Below are 22,864 nucleotides of genomic sequence, written 5' to 3'. Positions count from 1 at the left end.
TATTTAATAGTATCAAAAGTGTTGCAGCCATAATCAACATGGATATTTCAGCTATAACTGGATATTTATTTCTTGGATTTAGCATTCAGCCCACAAAACCGAATGATACATACAGCTTGCCTCTTTTAATTACTACTTCTGCTTCAACATATTTCACAATAGGAGGGGCAGACTAACTCTCATAATTCACAAAAATTGAATTGCCCATTTATTTCCTCCTAATCTGCCTCCTGTGGCTCAAGCTTATTTGAGTGCAAAATCACCTTGCCTTGGCTCGCTGGGAAGATAAAAACATAGCAAATGGCTCTTCAAGTACAATCTGAAGTGGAAAGTGAAGATGTCAACTCCTCAGAATGGAACATGTCATCTCTCTGTTTGGGGAGACAAATTCAATTTCTACAGGACAAATATCTTTTCTGTGTATGTGGTGGGGACACAAGGCTCCAAGCGCTATGAAAATTATATGCATTCTGTACTATATTGTTGCATGCCACCCCAATCTCTGAGTGCTGTGAGACTCCAGGGGTTCCAGGCACTTACCCAAGGTTCATGTTTCCTTTGGAATGAGGTACAGCAGACACTGTAAACAAATAAACTGTATATCTTTATGACATATGTCTTATTTACACATACATACAACATGAGCCTATGATGGAGGGGTTCACAACACTAGCACACCAAGAGGGTCTTGCTTCTCCCGTAGCCAGAAATCCATCAGATTCCATCAGAAATCAAGCATGGTTCTGTCTGCCAGCTTCCAGCTTCTAGTTTGCACACACAACTTCCAATTCTTTGTCTTTCTAACTAACAGACAGTTGACAGGACCCACACGTTTGTTCTCTGGCACAGAGCCACTTCCTTTGTTACTTGAATGACCCCTTCTGGCTATTCCAGGAATTGAATTCATGCTGGATCCAGGAATTAGAAGGGGGCTCTGGCATAAAGCCTATCCCCCCCAATTCATAACACTATAATAATAATAAAAATTGTTATTTATACACCATCCATCTGGCTAGGTTGCCCCAGCCACTCTGGGCAGCTTTTTCCAGTATGAAGATATGCAAGCTAGCCTTCCTTGTTACCCTTCTTTCCCAGAAAATACCAGTCACTTTCACACATTACTCACATTAAGGAGCAAAGGGGCTGCACCTTTGACCCCACTCATGACAACACTCAGCTCTCTACCTCTGCTTTTCACATGTTAGCATGGATGTCTGAAGTGGAGAAGGCTTGAAGTACTTAGACATCAACATGCTTTTTCACATGAGTAACACATGAAGGGAGTTTCTGTTGCCACTCTTTGCAGATTCAGGGTTTGTATCTGCAAAAAGCAGTAGTAGAATCCTCAAAGTGATGCATAGTCCTGCTACCTGAATGAGCTCCAAGGTCTTTCTCAGGGCGTATTCTATTTTAAGTGGCGGGGGGAGGGGACTTTATTGAAACAGAGCTCTGTGCCAGAAGATTTTCAAATTCTTTGTGAGAGCCAAATATTCAGACATTGCACAGAACATTACAGGGAAAGGTTGTTGGGTTTTTTTGTGGGGGGAGAGGAGGATAGGGAATCTGGTGTCTTTATTGCTATCTTTCTTTCTTTCTTTTTACAGAAAACAAAAAACAGCCACAACTGATGAACTGATCATCTAGTACAGTGTTTCCCAAACTTGGGTCTCCAGCTGTTTTTAGACTACAAGCTAGATAGCAAGACCAGTGGTCAGGAATGATGGAGACTCAAGTTTGGGAAATACTGATCTAGTCCAACCGGATTATGCAGTTGTGCCATACAGGAATAAAACCTGAAACCTTGGCATTATTAGCACCACACTCTAACCAACTGAGCTATCCAGGCTGAGCATGGTCAAGGGGTGATGGAAGCTATAGTCCAACAACATCTGGAGGGCCATAGGTTCCTACTTCTAGTTTACATAGGCAAGGAAGTACAGTTTCTCCACAGATGTGCCCCCACCCCCTTTTACTCATTGCTAAAGGGAAAACTATAGGTGGGCCAAAAGATAGCCCTCTTATTTTACCTACAGAACGTGAAGAGATATTATAACCAGTAATGGGTGGAGAGATAGGAGAACGCAAATGAAAATAAGATGAAGTCTGTTGGGACCTGCAATAAATTAATGTCTACAATTTTTAAAAGAAAAGGAGAAGCTGAATGAAGAATTACCAGCCACAACCTGAAAAATGATGGTTTGTTCTTCTCAAGTACTTCGACAGTACAAGCATAGCTAATTAAAGAGAAGCAGAAACACTGTCATATAAACAAAAAGAACATTAGCTTGCTTGTATACTGCTCTACATTTCTAAGAGCTGCTGAACAAGAATTATACCAAACTGTAAATTCTGACAGATTTACATTCCTTTAAACCCTTTACTGACTTGGATCATAGCCCTGAAGCCAAAGCATGCATGTAAAATTGATGAAGAGAAGAGAGATGAAAAGCATTACACAGCAGGTTGAATCCTAGAAAAAGGCTGGGAAAGCCACCAAAAAAGCATTTTAAATGTATATGTACCACAATAGTCTTGACACAGAACAGGGATTTCCCAATAGTAGTTTAATAATAATAATAGGTAAACAGACTTTGGCACATAAATGAATGGGGTTTACTTCCAAGTAAATAGGTTTAGGAGCGGGCTGGAAGAAGACTAACATGCACTATGGAAGAACTGGGAAAGAGAGAAGAACTGCACAAGAGAGATATTGTCCCTTGGACATTTTATGTTTACCATTAAGAACAAATTAATAGGACTTGCAACTAGGGATGTGAGTGGGCATTGACTTCCATTTTGACCCACATTCATTGCACATACTGCAGTTTTCATTGAGTTGCAGTTCAGACTGCAACAAAAACTACATTGTCTCGCTTTCTGGTGTGGTAGAATTTTATGCAATTACTTATGTAATTCATTACATCATTACATCATTCTACACCATTAATTTCAATGCAAAGAAAATGCAGTGCCAATTGAGGAGAGGGCTCATCAATTATGCATCACCTGTGGAGTGAAAACAATAGTCAATATTGAACACATTCACTAGATTGATTTCCTTTCCAGATATGGGGAAAATAAACATTGGCAATTTACGCTCTTGTTTCCATCATAATTTTTTTGCATTCCTACTCACCATAAAATGTTGCACAAGATCAGTGAGCCTGAGTGCCAGTCAGGAATATTTCCCAGCCCTTTCTTCAGGTCAGGAGAAAAACAGAAAAAATATCCTGGGTATAATTCTTGTATGGCAGTAGCCGTACTTTGCCTCCAAAGCAATCTGCACAGAGGCACTTGAGTTCAGCATTGGAGGGAAAGATGAAACACACCTCCTCTGAGAAGAGAAGAAGGGGGTTTACCCTCTGCATAAGCTTATCTAAATATTACAAAACTCAGTGGCTGAGTGTTTGGAATTTGCAGAGTCCCTTGTATAAACAGAAGCCCCTTTAGCTCAAGCAATGGTCCTCTAATATCCGTCAATTATCCCCATTTTGTTTCACCCTCAAATGTACCACTTCCCATGCTATTCTACAGCACTGGACTTCAACTGGTGGGTCACAACAAGAGTACTACCACCATGCACATACTGTACATGGTAAAAGATTAAGACATGGGTCCCCACAGGCATGTTTGAGTTAAGAGTGGGTCTTAAAAAGGTTGGGGATCCCTGTTGCAGATGATTCCACTGACGTTCAACATCTACTTTTAAAGAGATATAGGGGCTCCTGTAGGAGGCAAAATTGGAATCCCTCATTACACTACTGGAATTCCACATGCTAATTCCATTAGCGAATTAATCAGTCCCTACAAAGTTAACAGAGAGACTACTGGGCTTGCACCTCAGTGCAAAATTCTTAAAGGAAGAGGACGACAATTTAAGTGTAATACAATACAGTTGCATCAATTGGTTTCCAACACAAAGAATGCTAATGCTTGCCAGCAGCCTCTCTGTATGTGTGATTCTCCACAGCTTTTGTAAAATACACAATCCTATAGATTTGAAAACATCTGCATCACAAGGAGATAGCAAATTTCCAGGGTCTGCAAGCAAGCGATTTTCTGTATTTTAAAAAAGGAAGAGAGATTGGACTAGAGATCATCAATAAGATGTGCTTTATCATTAGAAGAAGGTTGATAACAACAACCCACTCCTCCCAGTTCGGAAAACAAGAACTCATTACAATTGGAGACCAAACCCTCCCAGAGCCCTCCCTACACAGAGGGGTACTCTAGAGCAGTGTTTCCCAACCTTTTTTGGGCAAAGGCACACTTGTTTCATGAAAAAAATCTCGAGGCACACCACCATTACAGCCCCGTGACGTCAGCGCGCAGCGTCACGCCGGGAGGGACATGAATTGCTAGCAAATTACATAATCACCTCCTTGAGGGCTGGCTCATCTTCTCCGAAGGCAGAACCCCATTACAGTGGTGCCCCGCAAGACGAATGCCTCGCAAGACGGAAAACTCGCTAGACGAAAGAGTTTTCCGTTTTGGAGGTGCTTCGCAAAACGAATCTCCTATGGGCTTGCTTTGCAAGACGACAATGTCTTGCGAGTTCCTGCTGGGTTTTTTCCCCTTTCTCCCCCCCCCTTTTTCTAAGCCGCTAAGCCGCTTATCAGCTGATCCGATCAGCAGATAAGCCGCTAAAAGCAGCTAATAGCGCTAATAGTGCTAAGCCGCTTATCAGCTGATCCGATCAGCAGATAAGCCTCTAAAAGCCTCTAAAAGCCGCTAATAGCGCTAATCCGTCAATGGGCTTGCTTCACAAGACGAAAAAAACCGCTAGACGAAGAGAATCACAGAACGGATTCTTTTCGTCTTGCGAGGCACCACTGTAATTAACAGCACAGACTCACACCATAGCCAAGACGAGCGGGGAAAACCTCAGTCATGCACAGTCATGCACATGTGGGGGCTAAATGAGGACGAAGACCGGGCAGAGAGCAGGGTTCAAATCACCCCACCTGGTCAGGACAATCCCTGGGTGCTCCCTTGGGCCACTCGCCTGACCCACCTCGCAGGGCTGTTGTTGCGAGGATAACACGGGGAGAACCACGCGCGCCCCCGGGAGCTCCTTGGAGGAGAAAGCGGGCGATGAATGCAATGCACGAAATATATGAGAGGCGACCAGGTTTTGCAGGTGAGGGGCCCCCACCAGCCTCCACTTCCAACACCCGGCGCAACGACGCCGAAGTTTCCCCCCGGGCTCGGCTCGGGGAGCAGCGCTGCTCCCCTCCGGCTCCCCTTCGCCCTCCCGGCTCTCTCTGCCGCCCACTGGGGACCCCCCTCACCTGCCAAGTCCGGAGCGCCGGTGGAAGTTGCATGCATGCATGCAGGGCGCCGCGTTGCCATTGCATTGCACTGCACTCCATGCAACGCCTGCACGCATGCATTGCCTTGCACGCCCGCCAAGGGGTCTCCCCGCGGTCCGATGCGTCCCCTCCGGCGCGGATGCAGCATTGCAAAAATAACACACACACACCCCGACGCAGCCCTACCTGGGGGGCAGCCTCCGCCTCCACCGCTCCGCCTCCGCGGGGATCCCCGGGCTCCATCCTGCCGCCCGATCTCCGCGGGGGTGCAGGCAGGCTGCGCGGGGTCTGCGCGGAAGAGCCCCTGCCCGCCTGGCCGCCGCCGCTGCGCTCATTCCACGGCCGGGAGAAGAGCGCTTCAAACAAAATGCCCGGCCAGCCAGGCCACGCTGGGAAACGTAGTTTGCGCACCCCGCGCGGGCGCGGAGCCCAAGGGCGAGGGGACTATGGATCCCGGCAGCCCCCGCGCCGGGGACGGAGGGGGAGAGGCCGGGTGCAGGGATGGAGGGACGGGTGGGTGGGCGAGCGAGTGAGTGAGTGGCAGCCGCCAAGCCTTGGCCGAGAGCCAGGAAGGGCCTCCCCAGAGGAGGAGGAGGAGGAGGAGGGAGGCGCAGAGCGGGAGGGAGGGAGGGAACCCCAGGGGTCATCTAGTGACGGCGCCCCAATCGAAAATTTGACTTTAAAAAAAAAATCTTTCCAATTTTTTAATTTTTCCCGCGGCACACCAGGCAACATCTCGCGGCACACTAGTGTGCCACGGAACAGTGGTTGGGAAACACTGCTCTAGAGGACACTATCAGCTGCATGAGCAGGGCCAGCCCAATAGATTTTGCTGTCTAAGACAAAGATGAATCCCCTCCATTCTATGTATTGAAGCCAACAGGACTGACAATTGAAACTTACTTCAACACTGGTGATGGGATAGTGGCATTCCTTGCTCCCAAGTGCAGCAGGCCAGCTTAGGAGGTTCAGGACAAACCACATGGCACACACAGCTCTATTCTCCAAAACCTTGCTGTCACTCCCACCTGTCACTTCCTCACTGCCCACTCAAATAAATGCTCCAATGTGGTAGCAGGTTTGCCAGCATGTATTTTGTGAGAACAGCAATGCATTTACATGTGTGGTGTCTCCATGCTCTGGACTGGCTACCTCTCTGCCTGCTCTGTAGGTCAGAGGCCGTTTTCCAGTGGTACTATGTGTGATGCAGTGGGAGAAGGCGATTAGGCAACAAAAACAGTCAACCATGACTATTAACAGGGAAGGGTCACTGCTACCAGGGTGCCAAGCTCAGGTGGATGTGAATGACAAGGAAACAGCTACTTCACTCTGCCTAATGGTAGGGCTGGCGCTGCCAGATCTGGTTTTCTTGCCATGTTCAGAACAGTACAGTCCACTTCAGTCTGGATGAGGATGGCATCTTTTTTTCCAGCCAACCATTAGTTACCACCTAAAACCCATTATTTACTAAGTTCTTTTGGGGCAGTATTTTGTAGGTATGTATATTATCAATACATCCACCCATGTTCTGAAGGTAACCACATGAAGAAATCCATCAAGTGTGAAGACTTACCTCTTCTGCCAGGTTTTTAGAGGTGCAATTTCTTGAGGTCAATTTGCATTGTACACATTGCTAGCTTCATTTTGTTGTTAGTTCATGCTATGTTTCTTTTGTATTGGTATTTTAATTGGTTTAAATTTGTCAAAAGGCACATGCTAATGTCAACAGTCCAGCAATGTAGTCAGCTTACAGTTACAAAGTAAGCTGGGATCATATAAACTCATTCTATGCTCTGTTACCAGAACTGTCTAGGATGACGCTTAAGGGTGAGTTATGTGAAAATTGTATGACATAATAGTTGGGGAACCACTGTCCACATCATTGTAGACTGTGCTGATTTTATTTAAGAAGTATAGCAAAGTTTTCTAGAGAACTTGCACAAGGCAGTGCTCAATAAGATACTACATATCATCATAAAACAATGCAAAAGCATTGAGCAGCAAATTATAAAAAGGACACCAGTTCTTACCCCAAAAATCTGCAGAAAGAGCTTGCTTTGCTTCCTAAATACAGAGATCCACTGGAAAACAATTTCCATGAAGATGCCATAACAGTGAGGGTTCTACCCCTGTGGCAGAAATTGTTCCCCCATTTTATACACCAAACGAAGAATGGGATGTCACTGCACCAGTGCTAAACCCAAGCTGACTGATAGTTTTCATAGTACAAACTAGGGATGCAGCAGATTCAAATGAATCCCAAATCTTGAACGAAAGTGGGGTGATTCAGAGGGATTCTGGGCCTGCCAGAGGCATCCCAAAGTGAAGCAGGGAGTCCCAAAGCATTTTGCGGCACACCAGCAATTCAGACCTCAAAAAATGGCTCAAACAAGTGTCTGCTAAAAGCAAAACCGATGCTTCTGAGCTTACTCAATAAGGGAAATGTCAGGGTGTGAAGAGGGACAAAGAGGGGCTCCATTGTGATTACTAATTCAAAGAGGGCTCTTTTTGTTGAAGAAGTAGTAGCAGGCAGAAGTTTGCCACTTTCCAGTCCTCTGACTGAAGCTGTAGGGGATGTTAGTTTGCTAAAAGTGAAGATTGCAGAAGAGTTGCTAAGATCTCAGAAGTCAGGTAGTATTGGCCAGAAAGGCACAGTCCGTCCCCTCCCTGCAAGAAATAGAATTATCAGCTCGGGACAAGCAACAATGGAGGACATAGGGTGGGAAAGTACAGGACTGGGAGGCGGAAACTTACAACAATCACACCACCCTACTTCTACCCTCAAAATCTAAGTTATGCCACTGCAGGGAACTACGGCAGTTATTCTGAAATTTGGCAGGATTCATTCCCTCAAAGGGGGCAAGCATGTTCCATCTAATTCTGTAAAATAAATAAATAAGTGTTAAATAAATAAACAAATAAATATTAATTAAATGTTTCTAGCCTTAAAACTCCTAGACCAGGGGTCAGCAACCTTTTTCAGCCGTGGGCCGGTCCACCATCCTTCAGACCATGTGGTGGGCCGGACTATATTTTGAAGGTAAAAATAAACGAATTCCTATGCCCCACAAATAACCCAGAGATGCATTTTAAATAAAAGCACACATTCTACTCATGTAAAAACACCAGGCAGGCCCCACAAATAACCCAGAGATGCATTTTAAATTGGCCTCAGACCCTTAGCCAAATTGGAAGACTCTGAAGCACTTTAGATCAAAGCAAACCCCTTTTTTTACAGTCCCAAATTGAGATCCAAGCCAAATCTTGAATTCAGTGCATACCTCAAATATAAACTACTAGGCAAATTAATGGAGTGACTTTACACTATTAGACTACTAACTGGTTTCTGTAGTCAACACAGAGACCAATAGCATATTAGGATATTCCAACATATGAGCTAATACAGTACATCTCCTTAGAATGATAGCATTTGATTCAGCACATCACATTCCAAAATCAATAGAGACATCCTTTTTGCATTGGGCTGTGGTTTGCTGTTTTTGGTTAAAAGAACACAATGTTGCTCTTGGCCCTACAGCAATACAAATCCAAAGTTGGATATAAAATACTCTTTAATTGTCTATTGATTGTTCTTAAGATTTTTGTCTCCAAAACCTAGTTCAATGTATTCACAGAGAACTTATGCCTTAGTAAAATCTTTGCAAGAATATTGATCTAGAGACAGGACACTAAAATCATGATGTCTCAAGTAAATGCAATTATAAAGTCTCCGTCTGCTCTATGTTGTGCTCTCAAAATGACACTTGATTTTGATACTGTTTGCCAGCTTTCCCCAACATGGGGCTCTCCAGATTTTTTGGACTACAACTCCCATCAGCCCCAGCCAGCTTGGCCAATGGAAAAGGATGATAGGAGCTGTAGTCCAAAACATCAGAGGGCAGCAGTTTGGAGTCCATTGCCTTGATTCACCATCCTCTAACCAGCAGCACAAAGGCTGTTGCACTAGGGCAATAATAATGGTTGAGTAATATGAAATCTAGCACAACTGTTGTGCCTCAGAAGCTGGCTTTGCAACAGGAAGTATCAGGATTACAGCAATCTGTTGCATAACCAACCAAGAGAACCATGCTAGCTTCCTGCACAAGCCATTCTGCTAGCACAAGTAGCTAAGGGACTTCAACTTAACACTACATTTAATTCATCCCCATGAAGTCCAATACAGTGATACCTCAGGTTACAAAGGCTTCAGGTTACAGACTCTGCTAACCCGGAAGTAGTACCTCGGGTTAAGAACTTTACCTCAGGATGAGAACAGAAATCGAGTCGCGGCAGTGCAGCTGCAGCAGGAGGCCCCATTAGCTAAAGTGGTACCTCAGGTTAAGAACAGCTTCAGGTTAAGAACGGACCTCTGGAATGAATTAAGTTCATAACCAGAGGTACCACTGTACCCTGTTTCCTGCAGTGGCCAACCAGAAGCTTCCAGGAAATCAATAAGTAGGGCTTGAAGACAATGTCCTTTCCACTGTTGCTTCTCAGTGGTATCAGTAGCATTCCACACAGCTGTCATGCACATAGCTCGATGCATCTCTGCAAGCACCCTGTCCAATTCATTAGCCTGCATCAGCTAAAACTGAGCTCACAACACAAGGTTAAATGTAGCATTGGACCCCTAAACAGAGGCCAATGACTGGCAGCAAGATCCTCCCAGATGTGAGTAACTTTGCTCTCAAAGTAAAGTTTGGTCATAGAGCAAAGCAAATTGGTCATAGAGGAGCTCAATGAGCACTAGAGGTCCATCTACCGGTTATCTCTGGACCACTTGGAAAGGTTCTGCTAGGAAATTCCCCAGAACATTGAGGAATCCCTTGGATTTAAAAAGAGGTGGTCTGACCATGAGAAAGGAGTACTGTGGACTGCTCCTACTTTCAGACAGCCCATCTCATCACTTGGAGCGAAACTAATGGGTGTGCTTTGCTCTTTGTGTTAGGCCAGCTATCTCTGGTGACAGCCATATCATAGCAATGGAGGCTGGGAAATCCTGAGCTGAACTGACTGCAGTTTCAGCTGAACTGAGATCACCCTGAGCAATTGTCCTGTTGATCCCCCGAAACCCAATGGCAATCTTCTCTTGACCTTCTGGCTCAGCTCAGTGCCAATTCTAGTACACAGGGGGGGGGGGGCAAAGGTGAATCAGGTCCAGACCACCCAGCTTGCCCATCCAAGTCTCTGAGTAACATGTAACAAGTCAGCTCCCTGATTCATGATTAAATCATGAAAGAGTGTTTTATTATTACAGTTGGCTTTTAATTTATCACATAGCATTTAACACCCTGGCCCACATCATGACCCAAACAAATAAGTGATTCTTCAGGGCAGCATTGTTTTGTAGCTCTATGAGACAGAGATAGCAAATTGGTCACAAGTGTCCAGGTGCTGCTCATTAAACTAACCCTCATTAAAGTAACAAAAAAAAAAATTCATATATTCTTAATACTGCACTATGCTAGTTCCTAGCTCCCTTCAGACATTCTGTATCAACATTAAGCCAGAGAGACTGACTATGGGAAGGGCATGTATGCTCCCAGCCCCCTGCAGCCCTTATGTCCTTGTATATTCAGGCTGAACACTTGAAAATGGCTCCTTTATCCATTGGCCACTTCAGCATTCACTTGCCTGACTTTAATACTGGCACTGAGCCTACCCTCCAGATTATTAGGTACCAGCCAACATGGTTAGAAAAATTAACACACAATAAAATAAATGGAGATAAAATGTGTAACGGCTAACACAGCATGTCCTCAGCTCAAGCACATCAGTCAACGATGCATTTTGCAATTAAAGCCTTGCAGGAAAGAATTAAAGAGATATTAATTATTTATTGCTGTTTGGTTTTTGCAATTACTCTCCACTGAATTTCCCCTTCATTGCATCACAAATAAACTTCATTTGTAAGGCACTTCAACCTCTGTTTCTCCAGCAAAATCTTGCTGTTTGGTCTCAGAATACATTTAAGTATTATTGATATAGAAAAGCTGTAATTCAGCAATAAAAAGTATGCGTATATATAGTACCTGTGATGTTGTACATTTTCCAATATGTTTATGAACTCGCAAAACCAGATGCAAGTCATTATAGTGCTGGGACACAATTATTATCAACCAATTCCCTTCAGAAGGAAGAAGAAACATTGCTGGTATAAAATGTATTGAAAAGGGGGGACCAGCTGTAAATGCAAGTGATCCTAAAGAAAACAGTTAACTGGGAGGTCATTCAAGCAGCCCAGGTTTGAAAAGTATCCGGTTTCTCACAAACACCGTATTTTTCGCCCTATAGGACGCACTTTTTCCCCTCCAAAAATGAAGGGGAAATGTTTGTGCGTCCTATGGGGCAATTGCAGGCTTTCGCTGAAGCCTGGAGAGCGAGAGGGGTCGGTGCGCACCGACCCGTCTCGCTCTCCAGGCTTCGGGAGAGCCCCACAGCCAGCCCCACAAGCTGGGGGGACAGCGGGGAGGCGCAGCGCGCCATCCCGCTGTCTCCCGACGTCATTTGGAGGCTGGCAGTGGGGAGAAGCCTGCTTCTCCCCGCCGCCAGCCCCGCAAGCTCAGGGGACAGCAGGGAGGCGCAACACGCCCAGGCTTAGCTTCAGCCGTGGGAGCCCGGTGCTGGGCTCCCACGGCTTGCGGAGAGCTGCATGTTCTGGGGGCTGGGGTCGGGGGAAGCTCAGGCTTCCCCCGTCCCAGCCCCGCGCCTGGGGGGGAATTTTCCCCTTTATTCCCCCCCCAAAAAAAAATTAGGTGCGTCCTATGGGCCGGTGCATCCTATAGGGTGAAAAACATGGTACATGTTGATTGCCCTCCAGTATGAGAAGCTAGGACTTCAGCTCCTGAGTGAGACCAGACCAAAAGAATAGCATCCTTACCTCGACCAGCCTTACATGCCATCAAGCTGATGGACCAGAGGAGGTAGCACAAGTAGAAAAAGATAGCAGAGAAGAAGCAGGATACCAGACACCAAGGCACAGGGCTACCCATTTAAGGATCTTCCTAATCAAGCAAGAGGGTGGGGGCCTGGAAGGGGTAGCCAGGGTCCAGGATATATAAATATTCAGTTAGCATGCAGCACTCATTGAAATATGTTATTCCTTCCTTTGGGCCTTTTTAGGCTTCTGAGGCAGCCTGTCTCTGACCATTCTTGATTTCACCTTCTACTACATAATTTTCAAGATGATATTAACTTAGCATCGCACTGCTCTGGTTAGCTGGTCCAGGGCACTGTGTGACTGGTTTCCTCCCAACTCCTGCTGAAGTTTCCCTGGCCTGGACACCCATAGAAGAAATGGAAAAATTGAGCAATCTGCTCAATATAATTAAATTAAGGCATAACTGAGTAAATATACAGGTGGCATTGGCCATCAATTGGTTACACCAGAAGAATGAAACCAGTTAATGAGATATTTTTTCCATTGAAAACAGTAAAGGCGCATTACAACAGGAGGAAAAAGTGCACTCTTTTTTCTTGAATTTTGCAAATCAACATTTCACCGTAAGGTGTGTGTTTAAAGATAACTCAACGGTCTCCTACTGTGGTTTCATTCACATCTGTGAAATCAGTTTATTAACATGGCATTTGGCATCTCTGTACACCAATAAAGATCAAAGACTGCATAGAACAAGACAAAATGTAAACTGCTCTAAGAAATGGATCAAGTGACCATCATAAATCCAGGGCGCATGTAAGCTGTCGGGTGATATTGTTGCAGCAATGCCATCTCGCTCTGAGACAAACATGCTCATTAACCCCAGACTGAAATGGGCTTATGTCACAGCTATGTAGATGTAAATAATGACCCACATCTGACAGTATTCCATAGTTTTTCAATAGAGGCAATCTAATGTACTTTCAAATGTGAAGGGGGGGGGGTTGTAGGAAGATATGCATGTGAATTATAAATGCAAAGGGGAAAGCAGTCTCAACTTTCAGGTGTGCCATTGTAAACAATGGCTAAGTCTTAGTCAGCCTACCCTCATATGCATATGAATTTCACTACTCCACAGAATTAATATTGTGCAGTCTGTTTTGTTCCTGGTGAAGTTCACAGCCAGCTGGAAGTCCAACCCAACAGGGGTTCTAGCATGGAATCTAGTTCAAGATAATCTAGTTCAGGTTGTGCTTTGTACCCTGGAGAGTCACATGAACAGAATCAAATATAGCTTTGGCATAGGGCTGTAGCTCATTCTATGTGGTTTGTTCAATGTCTAATGGGAGAAGCCTCTTATAACTAATGAGCCTTGCCTTTGAGCAACCATCAGCTCTTAACAAGTGTTTGGGGGTGTGGGGACTATGGCTCCACCAAGGTTTCCAGGCTGGAATCCTAAGAATACAATATGATAGCACAACACCAGCTAGGATGTCAGCTAGGGCTTTTAAGGAAGCAGGGCCACATAGGGTTGCTGCTACCTTCTTGCTTACCTCCTCTATTTCATCACTTCCTTAAGAGTCCACTGTCCAATCCCTCACACACAGGGATTCTGACCTTAGCACCATGGCATAGAAGGGTTGCACAAAGAACATGACCCATTTAATTTCATATTGTCAGAGGGAAGGGACAGAGAGACTGAAATCCTAAGCATACTTCACTGAGACATCAAATGCAATCCTATTACATTTATTAAGAAGTAAATTCCACTGGGTTCAATTTACTCCCTAGTAAGCAAACTTCAGATTGTAATATTACTTTCCAGTAGCTCAGTGGGGCTTATGCCTAATACATATATATAACATTGGACCATATGTTTCAAACCAGGCATAGGCAAACTCACCCTCCAGATGTTTTGGGACTACAACTCCCATCAAAACATCTGGGGGGCCAAGTTTGCCTATGCCTGTTTCAAACTGATAGTTGCATGTTGACATTTGTATTCAAAACCAAGAAAAATAATGGATAAAAAGTAACAGTTTGGAGCTACAATTTCTAGTGCATTGAAACTGGCAGAATTTTTACATTAATGCCATGAACTTCTCATTGCGAAGGGAGTGCAAAAGGGACTATCATGTCTTTCCATGTGGTTAACAGTAGGAGGGAGGCAGTCTCTCATTTGTTCACTGTGCACTTGATATTGTCACGCTGTTCAAGAATTGTGTGTCTGCAGTTTTTGCACAACTGGCAAAATGTTGAGCTAGGAAGATGATTTTTTTAAAAAAAGGGGGGGGGCATACACTCTTGCAGAACTAGACAAGATATATGTAGTGTGAATTCTAATTTCCCCATTATACAGTAGTTTTTGTTACAGTTAGCAAAATCCAGCATGCTGTGGCAGTCAAAGGGCAGTTCAAATTCACACTCTGCCATGAAGTTCACTATGCAGCACTGGGGCAATAGCAATCTCACAGCCTAACATACCTTACAGGGTTGTGGTGAAGATAACAAACCTCACCTACAGTACAACGAGGGCTATGAACTTTGGGGTAAGGTGGAAACAGGAGCTAGGGAAAAGAGATCCAGAGGATTCTGAGAAGAATGACAGTTCAGCCTCCACTCACCCTTTGGCAGAAATTGGGATGTGCAGAGGAGAAGTGGGATTGCACTTAAGTTCCTGGCAGGATCTTGAGCTTTGCTTCTTGTTTGCTTACTGCAAGCCTGCACTGCTGAGAAACTGCATGTAAAAGCCATGGTAAAGCTTATACATATTGGAGCTGATTCCTTCCTACTTCCCAGGTTTATTTAAATCTCTTTCTCTCCCCTTAGTCAGCTAACAAAAACAAACACTGAAGAGGAAGGTTTGAGCTTTCTATTTTAAAAAAGAGAGTTCTGAAGTACAGGAGTTTATTCATCATTTCCTTTGAAACTGCCTGGTTAAGTGCAAACAGTTCCAGTAATAAAGAGATGGTTCTAATTCAGCTACAAGGGAAATCTGTCTCCCTCTCAAGCACCCCTGTGGCTAAAGAATTAATTAGGAAATGCTTTTCAATTAGATTAATTGTTTCACTGCTTACTCCTCAGGTCAAAAGAGTGCATAAGAATTACAGACTGAAGCAGTCATGTTAGGTGCAGCTAGGGATGGACAAAATCAGTGTATTTCATATCCATGCCACTTTCAGATGTATTTCCCCTCATAAGTATGTTCTGTCCCATTGAAAACTTTAAGCTGAATTTTCTCACTGCAAGGAATTAGCAAATATGTATTTCTAAACATTTTCTCTTTTTTAAAAACGTCCATGCTTAAAAATGTATTTTGATAGGTTTGAGCTGAGGACTGCACTAGAACATCCAGAAAATGAGAAAACTAGTAGATAACTGAGTTCCAATCTGCATGTTGGAAGGTGCCAATCAGGTAAGTGTTCCCTGAAATTTGCAGAAACTGAATTCTAGAAGCATCGCTAGATGCTATTCTCAACAGTTGGCATGTCTCCATATGAGGCACACAGCATGACTGCCCTCCCAGTCTATTCCACTGAAGTGTGTGGACGAGCACAATTTGTACAGTTGAACTGAGAAAAAGAGAAATTCTTACAGGCTCTCCAGGGTAGCGGCACAGGGTATGCTATTTTTCACTCCCCAGGGAATCTGGAGGGCAGCAGCAGTTAATAGAGACAAAGGTCACCAAGCAATGAAAAAGAGCACAGTGGATGCAGTAGTGCCTGTGGGGAACAGAGAACACAGCTGTATCTCTAGCTGCACATATAAACCTTTAATGAACTGCCAGCTTTAAGCGCTTCAGTTTCATTCTGTGCCATCCTCATGCATTATCATGCTTCTATAAAAAGGGGGGAGTAATAAGCAGGTAGATGTGGAAGAAGAACCTCAGCTTAGCTTGAACAACCAACAGATGAAAAGGAGATTAGCCCAATGGAAAGAGTCATATTAAGTTACTTAAGGCCTGCCATAGCAGTCAATTTACCTATGCTCCATGTGGGTTCTGGAATACAAAGCTTAGTGACACGGAGGACACTACCACATAGCTCCTTGTTTGAAGAATATAGGAGAAACCCACACTATGGAATCTTCCCAAGCTCCAGTTCCCACATTCCTAAAGGAAGGGGCTTCAAACTATGGGGATAAGCCTTGGAAAGTCTGAGGAATTTTGTCCTAGATCATACCTGATGCAAATCAAGGAAACCATTCCGCTATAAGTCCTATCTGAAATTTGGGGCTCAGATAGCCTGCACAAATGCAATTATCTAGATTCATTTGTATTGCATCCAGCGTGTCAGGACTGATATAAGTACTGAACAAAATAAACAAAATCAGTGTATAATCTTGACCTAAAATATTATCCAAATTGCTTAACAGAAAAACAAAAAGCAACACAGATTTCCTTTATTATATCTAGTCAGCACAATATGTTTTGTACAACGATTCACTATGGGCATACCAAGACCAGATCTCATAATGAGGGCATAAGATTAAAGGGTTGTATTCAACATAGTGCTAAATAGTTTCATCATTGCAAGGATATCTGCTTGTGCAATGGAATTTCCTCTGCCTCTTCTCGCACCCATGCCCTGCCGAACAAATCTTTTCTAAGTGTTTCCCCCAGACACGCCAACTCTAGGGGGCAGAGGTGTCGTCAGCCACCTCAATATTTCTTGGCAAATGGCTCAACCCCCCTGAATATTGAGGGGTTAGAAGAGGCCAAACTTCTGAGCTGAGCGTGGTGCAGCATCAAAGGCAGGCTCCTCCTGAGTGTGAGAGAGGAGGAGCTGCGGTCATTGAAGCTGCATGGTGCTGGGCAAGGCCTCCTCCCAATGATGCATGTGCATCACGTGTCACGCATTACATGTCAGCATGTGATGTCACAGGTGCCCATCAGCTATGTAATGTGTCGCTGCCCCTCCCAAATATTTGGCCCAAGGTGACACCTTTGGTTTCTCCAATCCTCCAGAGAAGGAAATTTAGTTCCAGTTTGGAATACACTTGGGATACACACAAGCTAGAAATCTCAGGAATCCAAGACCCCTAGATCCAAAGAAAAAATCAGCCTGAGGTTTCAGACTGAGGTGAATACCAGGCCTTACAGAACCCAAGAGGGACCATCCAGACATTTTATCTTGGTCATCCTTTTGCCAATATAGTACAACACTAAATAAATTTCAGATTTCAAAAATTCTAATACCTGGGTGAGGCCAGGAGCAACTATAGCACAGCACCACATAAAGAAGGTGCAAGAGTAATTCCCACAACTGGCACATTGTTCTACCTCCACCCACAGCATACTCTTTTATGCACAGAGTGGCTATGGAGGAACCACACGAGTGCACAAATGCATATCCCGAAGTGCATATCACAAGCTATAGTACTGGATCTCAGCTAAGCAATCTTAGACCTTAATAGGCATGCATTAGCTACAGTGTTTAAATATGTACATTAAGCTAAACCTAATGAAAGCTAGATGAAAATTATGCTGTTGATTTTTAGAAAGAATGCTAGATTTTTTAAAAAAACAAAACCAAAAGCCACCCTTGCAATTAGCTTGAAGATTTTTAAAAAGACAAGCTAGACTGTTCCCCACTCACCACTGGCAACGCTTCTCTAAACTATGTTGTTACAGTGTGTCAGTGGTAGAAATACTAAGTTTGAAATTACTTGAGAGTTTGGTAAACCGGAGGAGGGAAGGGGAGTATAATTTGCCATGGATATAGGTAAAAGTAGCTGAACCAAAGAGAAACAAGAAACAGATGTGCAGTCTGGTTCTCAAGCAGCTTGAGCTTAACTTGTTGGGAGCCAATGTGATGCTCTCCAGATGTTTTGGAGTGGACTATAACATCCATCATGCCTGACCATTGGCCATGCTGGTCAGGGCTGAAGAGAGTTGTAACCTACAACATCTAGAGGGACCATATTGGCTATTAGCTAGATTTAACTGAGGTATTTTTCCTTCTCGATGACACTCCATTTACTGTGCCCTTTCCAAAACTGAAATACCTTCACTACATTGCAGTCAAGCAGAGCCAATGCCAACATTTCAGAATGAGATTTCAGCAATGCTTCTTTTCCTAAAAAAAAATGTTTAGGGGTACTCTCATTTTCCTACTCATATTGAAATACTGTCCCTCAATGAGGCCAAACTTAGATTCACAAACTGTTTAGGGGTATTTGTCCCCCTGCGTCCCCCTAGAAAAACCCCCACTGGATTTCAGTAATAGCAGAGCACAGTGTGATCTCATGACTCTTTCTGTGGCAAAAATAAAATAAAAATGCAGCTGGCCATACCCACGGCAGTTATTTAAACTGTCCAATTTTGTAAGGGTAGCAAAAATATTATGCATGTAATCAGCATCTTGTTCATGGGCTCCACCATCTTGTTAAGTCTTCGTTAATAGGGCTCTGGCCCCTTAGCTGTTTCTATTACCAAAAATATAAAGAGAATCAATCATCTATAAGCTGAGCAAAGAGAGAAAATGATTATTACAAGGAGGTATGAGCTGTTAATGACACTTGAGACTTTGTCTGGAGTTCTAGATGCAATCAGGCATCAGCACAAAACCTCAAGTGCCTGGAAATCCAGCAATGGAAAAGAGATTCATCCAGAAATATATGCCTAACCTGCTATCCATTAAACCTTGATCTCTATCGTGAAAAAGCAACATACATCCACATCTGATCTAACTCTAGCTTCACTCACAGCAATAGCAAAGGACAACAAAGGCATCAAACACCTGGCACATCCCTCTGCCATCTGCTTAAATTGTCCTAATGTAATTCTTACATGGTTATTGCAGATGCCACTCAGACTGCTTAGTGCAGTCATTTAATCCTATGGCAAAGTCACAGCATAGCAGTACTATTGGTTTCCCACCAATATCATTAATTTCTTTGTAATTGTTTGGTAAATAGTTGATGAGTTCTTAAAAACAGTCCTAACACAGTAGTTTCCTGAAAGGGGAACATTAATTTAGAAGTGTGTTTAGGGAGGAGGGAATAGGGAATAGGGAATAGAGTAGTTTTAGCAACTACTCTTCCACAGCTAAACATAAATGGCTTGAAGACCATACTAGTAACTCTTTGAATCCTCATTAGCTGATGCTACCCAAACAGCAATTGTTCTTCCTGGTCCATTGCTTTCAGGGCTACCCACCAACACCCATGTTCTAATTATCATCACCTGCTTCCCCTTCTGGCACATATGTCCTACAAAATTTTTTTTTTTTTAAATGAATTTTCAATTGTCTCAGTTTGAATTCTGATATTAGAATTTTTATCTAAGATCCTAACACCTTAATTTAAGGGGCTGAAACTTGACATCAACGTTTAAAATCCAGGCATTTTGATTGTATGAATTTTCCTCCTTTTCAATAAAGTTGACTGAGTTCTACTAAAAAAAGTCGTATCAGATCCTGCTAAATATTGGTAACTGGGGGAAAAGTTGGGATGTGACACGCTGGTGCTGAATATCAAATATTTCTAGGTTTTAAGTTTCACAAAGCAGAATTGTGAAGGGATGTTGGGTTTTTGTGCATGTTCATTTCAATGCTGTATCAAACTAGCATAACTGAGACCATGTTGAGAAAAATAGACAGAAAGGTTGGCTTTGAAAGAAGCCTAATGCTTGTGTTAGCTCGAGATATCTCAGTAAATAATTCAGATATGAACTGTCCTAGGGGTACACGCATTTCAGGATCATTTTTTAAAGAAAATGAAACAGCAGCTCTTCATCTGATGAGCAAATGTTACAACAAAATAAGCTCTTTGCTTTAATAACATACTGAAAATACTTTGTTTTGCTTAATTTTGTGTTATGTACCAAATATCCACTTGAATGTCCTCTTGGTCTAGCCAAGCAGCACCTAGCTTAATTAAAGCTCTGATGCATGAGATTTACAAATAAGTTCAAAGATACCAAATTTATATCAGATTCTAGTTTTCTGTCCCTTGTACTTTATTTATTACAGGAGTGTAAGCAGTGCAATAAAAAAAGGAAAGGAAAGCCCCTCTTTGCTGCAATGCAGGTGTGCACATAGAGTTTATGCTGTACAAAATGGACTGCAGCAAAGTTTCCTGGAAATGTAATTTAACACTCCAGAGTCAATTCCCTTTCTCTCTGATATAATGTTTAATGCCATATCTTTCAAGTTTCTGAACCAGACCAACTACATTAATCATCTTACTGCTGTTGTTGCTTTTTTCTTTCTTTTTTTGGGAGGGGATGGGGGAGAAAGGCTACTCAAACCATATTTGTAATTGTGTCTGTTTCATTTGGAATACTTTAGCAACCCAGCTCAAAATCAGTTCAGTTCAGTATCAAAAAGGAAAGCACAGACATGATATATGTGCTTATAAAAAATGGGACATATAAAAAAGGAGGTGTGGGGACACTTTCTCAAGTTCATTCTGAAATTCACATTTCTTTTAACTTTTTATTGACCTCCCACTTAATATATTTGCAAAGTTCTGATATTCAGTATGTTTTTTTAAGGAAACATATGCATTGACAAATGCATTCACCGCCTCAGCCTGTATTATATAGTTTGCCATGACATTAGTTATAATGGCATGTTTTTTATTAACTGAATTCAGGGACCACTTTGGGGGCTCACCAGGGCATGTTAAATTATATAAATACTTTCAGTTAACAAAAATCCACTTGCTGCAACTTTCCTTATGGGATTGTCTGAGACACCTTTTGGTTAACACATTTCATTTGAACTACCACCATCAGATTTGCTCTCCTAAACCTGAACATGTGGGTGTCCAGATTTACAGTATCTTAAAGGGGAAAAACCATGCTAGGTCTACTCTCCTACAGTAAGCAAGTAGTGTTTTGGGGCAGGACAGGCAGATAAGACAGTGATCAAATAACCAACTCCAGATTTTTTCAATCACCTCCAGCTTTCTACTTCAAGAGAATGCATTAAAGGGATCAAGATAAAGGAGCTAGAGATACCAGAAACTTCATAAAAAGAAAATAAATGTTTTATTATCCCTCCCACCATCCTCATACAAGGAGATTCCTTGGACCCATAGAGACTGCATGAGCCAGCAGAAGTCCTTTGAGCACTTCCCACAAGCACTTGCTCAAGCTATCTACTCTGTGCTTCAGAGTGCTTAGTGCAGAAGGACTATGATTTGGTGAGGAGAAAACCAGTATCAAATCAAACAGAACCTGGGTCTTACCAGTTCCAACATGTAGCTGGATGACAATATTTAGCATCTTCCTTAGTTTATGCTTTAGAAGGTGTAAATTGGGAAGTCTATTTCTTTGATTCTTGTCAGACTGGTTAAACGCAGAGTAAAAACATCCTTGGCTGTATTGAAGCACTGGAAAGTGCCTATGTCCTTGTTTGCTCTCATGAAAGGAAAGCTTTTAGTAGATAAAGTATTCTTTAAAAGACAGAAAGTTGGAGCTTTGGGTTTTTGTCACATCAGGGCTTGTGTAGCAGTTAACTATTCTTTCAGAAAAGGCTTACTATTGTCTGAAGATTTCTCTACCCCTTGACCAGACCTACTTTAAATTATTGCTAATATGCTAAGGACAGTAAAAACACTCATCTAGAATAATTATGAAGACTTGTCCATTTTTTATTTCTAAGTTACAAATCAATACATTTTCGGGAAGCTATGGATACAATCCACAAGACTGCAGATGAAAATAAAACGTAATGACGTAATAAGTGACCAAGATAGATGAATGAGTCTAAGGATGAATAGGAAATGTACCATCCCTAAATGTCTTCAAGAAATTGCATATGTCAGTCCAAGTGCTTCCACTTGATTATTTGCAATACGTATGATTCCTAGACACGGAACTGGTCCGAAAGTTCTAATCTCATCTAATCAAGCTCCTACTCCACTCAAGGTCAATGCCATTTTCTGAACCATAATTCCAGCCTTTTCTTTTTAGGTACACAGTTACTGTGCATGCACATATACCCCAAAATATGCTAAGTATGTAATTAAAATACCTGATGATGAAGCAAAATTGGTGCTGCCCTAAAAGAATGGAAGGGCAGCACCTATTTTGCTTCATTTCTCTTTTTTACAATTACATAAATCATCATCATATATTTTATTATTTTATTATGATAACTTATGTAAGTTTTGCAATGCATTCAAAATCTGAGACCAACAGAATGTCCTTTTGAAGATGAGGAAATAAATCAATACTCCAGAAAGTGGTCAGTTGGATACAAATGTACAATTGGATTTCCAATCATAGAAAATCCTTGACTGGGCAGAATCTTGATTATTTTCCTTAGTAAGGACTGTAATATTATCCATTTTATAGCACTCTTTTTTGTGTGTGGTTTTTTTTAAATACAATTTTGCCCCACATTGCATTTACTATTCTTGCTGTACACAATGATCATGTCACTTTGTCCGCATGATCTTTTTAATGGTTTGGATCACTTTACACGACCCTCTCAAATGGGACCTACATGAGACATTAGATCTAAGTTCTAATCAGAATAGACGATTGCAATTAATCATCCTAAATTAGTTTTGCGCATTAACTTCAATGGATTTACTCTGAGTCAGACTACAACTCACAATTGGCTGCAACTCACAGACTCTAAATTCACCCCCCCCCCAAAAAAATGTAACTGATTAAATAAAGAGTCTAAACAGACTCAAGATAGAACTCAGGAATTTAGAA

General features: G+C 42.6%; 1 protein-coding gene and 1 long non-coding RNA gene across 5 annotated transcripts in view; one reads left to right on the top strand and one right to left on the bottom strand.

Moving 5' to 3' along the window:
* KCNIP1 (potassium voltage-gated channel interacting protein 1) overlaps window positions 1-22,864 on the bottom strand; it is a 565,439-nt gene that overhangs the window by 413,922 nt on the left and 128,653 nt on the right. The gene's annotated exons all lie outside the window — the stretch shown is intronic.
* LOC310697071 lies at window positions 3,120-21,191 on the top strand. Its single transcript, XR_014520915.1, has 3 exons — window positions 3,120-3,234; window positions 15,513-15,604; window positions 21,100-21,191. It is a non-coding gene; the product is annotated as an uncharacterized lncRNA (long non-coding RNA).

Source organism: Podarcis liolepis, assembly GCF_965112155.1.
Source record: "Podarcis liolepis genome assembly, chromosome: 2".
In the NCBI taxonomy this organism is placed as follows: Eukaryota; Metazoa; Chordata; class Lepidosauria; order Squamata; family Lacertidae; genus Podarcis; species Podarcis liolepis.
Note: the sequence above shows the minus strand (reverse complement) of the source record. Positions and strands in the feature narration are given on the sequence as shown.